The sequence below is a fragment of the Gossypium raimondii genome, chromosome 7 (genome assembly GCF_025698545.1).
Source record: "Gossypium raimondii isolate GPD5lz chromosome 7, ASM2569854v1, whole genome shotgun sequence".
In the NCBI taxonomy this organism is placed as follows: domain Eukaryota; kingdom Viridiplantae; phylum Streptophyta; class Magnoliopsida; order Malvales; family Malvaceae; genus Gossypium; species Gossypium raimondii.
The window spans coordinates 43,894,538-43,900,537 of record NC_068571.1 but is presented as its reverse complement, the minus strand read 5'-3'; positions in this window follow the sequence as shown (position 1 = coordinate 43,900,537).

Here is a 6,000-nt window from a genome sequence, read left to right as displayed (position 1 = left end):
TCCCACATTTGGCCCACAACTGTTTGGCCCTTTCGCTCTGTCTCACCCTAAATTTCAAGGAAATCACACAATTACCGTCAATTCTGTTACTGGTAGCTCCATCGATGCTTTATCTAATACTTTAATATGCCTCGCCACTCCAGCTGTAGTTGGCGATAATGCCTGATACCCTGGCTCTTGGGCAACAAATCACTTGACTTTTGATGTTGTTTAGCTTGACCATAGTGTTTCGTGTAAAGGCTCAATTAAAATTATCCTTGGTAATGGTTCCCCTGTTTCTATTATGCGAATTGGACAATCATCCTTCTTCACTAATCCCAGACGATTACACTTACTTGGCTGATTGCATGTACCTGTTATTACTAAAAAATTACTCTCTATGTCAAAGTTTACTAAGGACTACAACGTTGTGTTCGAGTTTTATCCCAAGCAATGTCATGTTCGTGATCTAGTAACTCAATAAATTATGTTTCGCGGTCTAAGTGGGGCGGTCTCTATCGATTATGTTTACCTACTACTAGGCAACCTATTTCTTCTTCAATTTCTAGTGTCTTTTGTAATAGTGCTACTATTGGTGTCCCACAACATGTATGGCATCAATGATTGGGTCATCCGTCAGCTGATATCTTAATCAATACCTTGAGTCATTGTAACGTTCCTTTCATCAAGAATAAATAGAACACCCTTTGCACTGTATGTCAACTTGCCATATCCCATTGACTTCTATTTACTGTTTCCCTTACATTTTATTCTACTCTGTTAGAACCTGTGGCTGCTGATTTATAGGGACTTGCTCTCGTTTGTTCTAATGGTTTCAATTACTATGTAACTTTTGTTTATGCCTATACAAAGTACACACGAATTTACTTCTTCAAGAAAAAGTCTAAAGCCAAGCTTGCATTTATGGAATTTTATAAATTTGTTGAACACCAACTTGGATCTAAGCTCAAAGTCTTGCAAATTTATGGTGGTAGTGAATTCAGTACCTATCTTCTGTATCTTAAAGAGCATAGTATTTAGCACCGTCTTCCTTGTCCGCACACCTCTAAACAGAACAATTTGGTAGAGCGCAAACATCGTCAAGTTGTGAAGGTTGGTTTATCTATACTTACTCATGCTCAAATACCTTTATCCTATTGGAATAATGCATTTTCTACAGCTGTGTTCTTTATGAATCGACTCCTTACTAAAGCTCTTAAACGTGCTTCGCCTTATGAGTCATTATTTTACGTGAAGCATGATTATAACTTTATCCGTATATTCGGATGTCTCTGTTTCCCATTCTTGAGGCCTTATCATGCTCACAACCTGTAATTTCGTTCTGCTCCATGTGTGTTCTTGGGATACTCTCCAAAACACAAGGGATATCGCTGTCAAGATGCCATCGGTAGTGTATATGTTTCATGGCATGTTCGATTTGAGGAACATGTATTTTCCTTTAGTCAACCACAGTCCCCATTCCTACTCAAAACACACTCCCATATTGACTTCATCCTCAAACCACACATTCCCCCGCTTACTATAATTACTACATCATCTCAACTATTCCCTACACCTTCATTTTGTCCAAATATAGACACCAATGGTTCCACCACATCGAATTACTCTACTACTCCCTTTTTGCCTTTTAACTCACTAGATTCACCACCTTCGATACCTTCCAACTCACCTCTCCTAGCCTCTCACCCTCCACAAAACACTCATCCCATGGTGACTGGAGGGAAAGTTAGAATCTTTAAACTAAAATCATTTCTGACAGAAGCTTCAAGTGTTCCAGAAGACCCCATAAATATATATGAAGCTATGAAATTTTCTAAGTGGCGTCATGCTATTGAGGAGGAGCTATGTGCTCTCTCGAAAAACCAAACATGATCTCTCTCAACTCTTCCACCATCTCGACAGGTAGTAGGGTGCAAATGGCTTTTCAGAGCAAAACGAAACCCAGATGGTTCAGTTGCTCGTTACAAGGTCCTATTGGTTGCTAAAGGATGTTCACAAAAGATAGGTAATGATTATTCTGAAACATACAGCCCTCTAGTTCACTCTTGCATAATTTGAACAGTACTTGCATTTGCTATGAAGGAAGGTTGGTATCTACGCCAAGTTGACATTAATAATGCTTTTTTAAACGAAGACTTACAAGAGGAGATATACGTGACACAACCTCTCGGGTTCGAAATTATTTCTAATAAAGGACAACCTCTTATGTGTCATTTGAATAAAGCATTGTATGGCCTTCAAAAAGCCCCTCGAGCATGGTTTGATAAATTACGTCGGTACCTCACTAGTCAACTCTACTTTGTTTCTTCATATGTTAACAACTCATTACATATTCATAACATATCTACAGTACAAACAATACTAATAATATATGTTGATGACACCATTGTTACTAGGTCATGTACCACTGAAATTGGTGAAGTAATTTCTCATCTGAACCATTAATTTTCTTTAAAAGATCTGGGATCGACTCAATTTTTTCTTGGCATGAAAATTACACAACTCCACAAAGGTGTATTACTTAGTCAAAAGAAATATATTAGTGACTTATTGCACAGGTTATCCATGGATAATGCATATTCGATACTTACTCCTATGGTTGTCACTCCCAAACTTATTGCTACTGATGGACACTCTTTCACCGATGTTCACCTATATCGACAAGTTGTCGGTGCACTTCAATATATCTGTTTTGCTTGACCTGATATTACATATATCGTAAATAAAGTTAGTCAGTTCATGAATTCATCACAGGATATCCATTGAAAAGCTGCCAAACAAATACTCCGATATCTCAAAGGCACAATCACTCATGGACTTTACTTTTGCACATCTGGGGTCATTAGTTTAGAGTGCTTTGTTAATGCAGGTTGGGCCTCATGTTGTGAGGATTGACGATCCACTTCTGATTATTTCATTTTTCTAGGGGAAATCTAGTGAGTTGGTGTTCCAAGAAGCAACAAGTAGTCTCTCGCTCGACATTTGAAGCAAAATATCGTAGCTTGGCAAATTTTGTCTCCAAACTTGTGTGGGTGCAGCAACTTCTACACGAATTGAGAGTTATGCTAGATGGAAAACCTACTGTTTGGTGTGATAACACCTCCACCATTTCAATGGCTGCCAATCCTACCCATCATGCTCGTCTCAAACATGTGGAAATTGATCTTCACTTTGTTAGAGAGAAAGTCTCAAACGGTCAGCTGGTTGCTAACTTTGTTCCTTAAGAACAACGAGCTGATATTTTGACAAAACCTCTTCCTCCTTTTGTGTTTAGTCAAATCTGTAAGGAACTTGGAGTTGTAGATCCGAATGAAATCCTCAGTTAATTTTCTGAAGAAGAAAGAACCAGAAGAATGTTAGCATATTCTAGAATTGCTCCTGATAAGATTTGAAAAAGGACGACTCATCATTTTTGCTGAGTTGTAGAATTAATTAACTGTAGAATTTGTTATTTAAGCTAACCAACTTTGTCCTCTTTATCACCAACTTATGTATAAATCTACTACCCTTACTATTAAACAAAACAAACTGCTTAATTGAAATTGAAGCTTTTTCCTTTGATTTTGTTGTATTATTCTTATTATCCTTGGCTTCTAATTCATACAAATCTAATAAAATTTTTGATAGTAAATGTAGAGCCCAATTTTAACCCGAACCTAAATAAATAAAACAAAACAAAATAAAAACAAATAATAAAAATACCAAAACAGTCCAAGTCCATTTACATTGGCCCAATAGGGCCCAAATCTTTATATACCTAACCCTAGAGCCCAAATGGCCCAACAACATAAATTGTTTTCAGCAAAAAAAGAGAAACCCTAACAGTAAGCCGCCGCCGCCTCCCCACGTGTGCCTCCGTACGCCAGCTGGCTAACGGCCTTGTACCTGCAAAACGAATGAACGAGAAGAATCTATCAGTGTAAAAAAAAGAGAAAATAGAAAAAAGAGGATATTTTCGGGCAATAAAAAGGGCCCCGATTCCTATATTTTATTTTTACGAACGAATTAAAAAAATCAGAGAAAAATCAATACAAATACAAAACATTTTCGAATGTAGTTCTTTATTTTTTCTTCGTTAGATTCATTTTTTTTTATTTTTTAAAAGACACAAAGAAAAATAAAATAAAGGCAATAACATACCTTTAAATTTCGATTTTTGCTCCGCCGAGGAAGAAGGTTCGCTGATTCCGATGAAAATCGACATTTTTTGGGTTTGGGGTGTCAAATCATCCAAGAAATAGATTTTTTCGCTTTTTAGGCCACCGTCGTCGGTGACTGGCGACCACCACGGTGGATCGACGACCTAAGTTGGCCGAAGTAGGGATCGACTTCAGAGAAAAGGGAAATAGGGTTTGGTTTTTTTTTTGGATTAAAGGCTGAAATGAATTTTTTTTAAAAAAATTTTAACTTAAATAGCATTATCAAAACGGCGTCGTTTCATTAGGCTCTCCAGACGCCCAAAATGGCGTCGTTTTGGGGACCGATCTGTGACCTGACCCGAACCACCTAGGATTCGCGTGTTTTTGGACGAAGGGGCTATTTGCGACCTTAGTCCTTCCGCTTTTGAGGCTTGGTTATGATTGGATCCTATCCTATTTTCTTTATTTTTAATTTGGCCACGAACTTTCATTTTTTTTAATTTGGTCCTTAGACCGTTTTAAAAGGGAAAACACCTAAAATAGTGTCGTTTTGGGAAAGGGGAATAATTTCCCCAATGACCCCTCCTTCTTCAAGCGCATTAATTTTCAGTCCTATTTCGATTTAATCATTAAATTTATTACGAATTTTGCCTCCAATTTCATTTTGATTTCAATATAGTTCTTTGGTTAATTTACTTTATTATTTGCCTATTAATTTGTCTATTGTTCTTCATTCTTCTTTAAGTTAATATTATTTTATTTTTATATCCATTATTTATTTATTTATTTATTTTATATATCTAATCTTTTACTAATTTATTTTTATTTCTTTTATAATCCTCAAATACAGTCTTATGTATGTTTTATTTACGTATTTATTATCTTATTTCTATAATGTTATTACTATTATTATTGTCATTTTCATCATTATTTTTAACTGTTTTATTTAATATTTTATTTATTTATTTATTTACTTACTCTCAATTTTTAATCTATCTTATATTAGTTTTATTTAATCATTTTTTGGCTTGTTTATTTTATTTTATTTTGCCGTTATTAGTGTTATTTTATTCCATTATTAGTTTTTTTGCTTTTTTAAATACTTTCAAATTTTAGACTTATTATTATGATTAATATTGTGGTTATTCATTGTTATTATTTATTTTATTCTTTTTGATTGTTAATATTAGCATGAAAATTATGTATGTTATATTATTATTGTTATTGTATGTGCAACGATTTGCTTATTAATACACTCGTTGTAATCATTCGATAGTTTAATATTTTATTCACATATCACTTTAAACATTACATTAATTTTCGTCCAAATTCAAAAAAAGAAGATTTTTAAAAAACGAAGATAATATTTTGTATTTTTGGAATTCGAGAAATCGATCCCTAACTTACGGGGTTTCGATTTTCCGATAAATCCGAATACACGAACCACTTTTCAAAAAAATACATTTTTAAAATAATCTCGGGATTAATAAAAGACCGTGTTCTAACTTAGGGAATATGGTCTTTTCTAAAACCGAGATAATCGAATATCTTTCAAATAAGTGAATTTTTTGGTATTTAATATCGTATCGGGAATTTAAGACATTGTGTCATAACTTACGGGACATAATTCTCTTTCTCGATTAACGCGTAATATGCCCATTTCTCGAAAATTTTTAATGTTTTAACAAAGGATTGTATTTTTAAAATCTTTTTAAATTCTCAATTCTCGACACTAAGACGTTAATTAAATCGATTAGGTACCAATTTTGGGCGTGACGAGGGTGCTAATCCTTTCTCGCATGTAACCGACTCACAAATCCATTTTTTTCAAATTTCGTAGACCAAAATCATTGTTTTAATA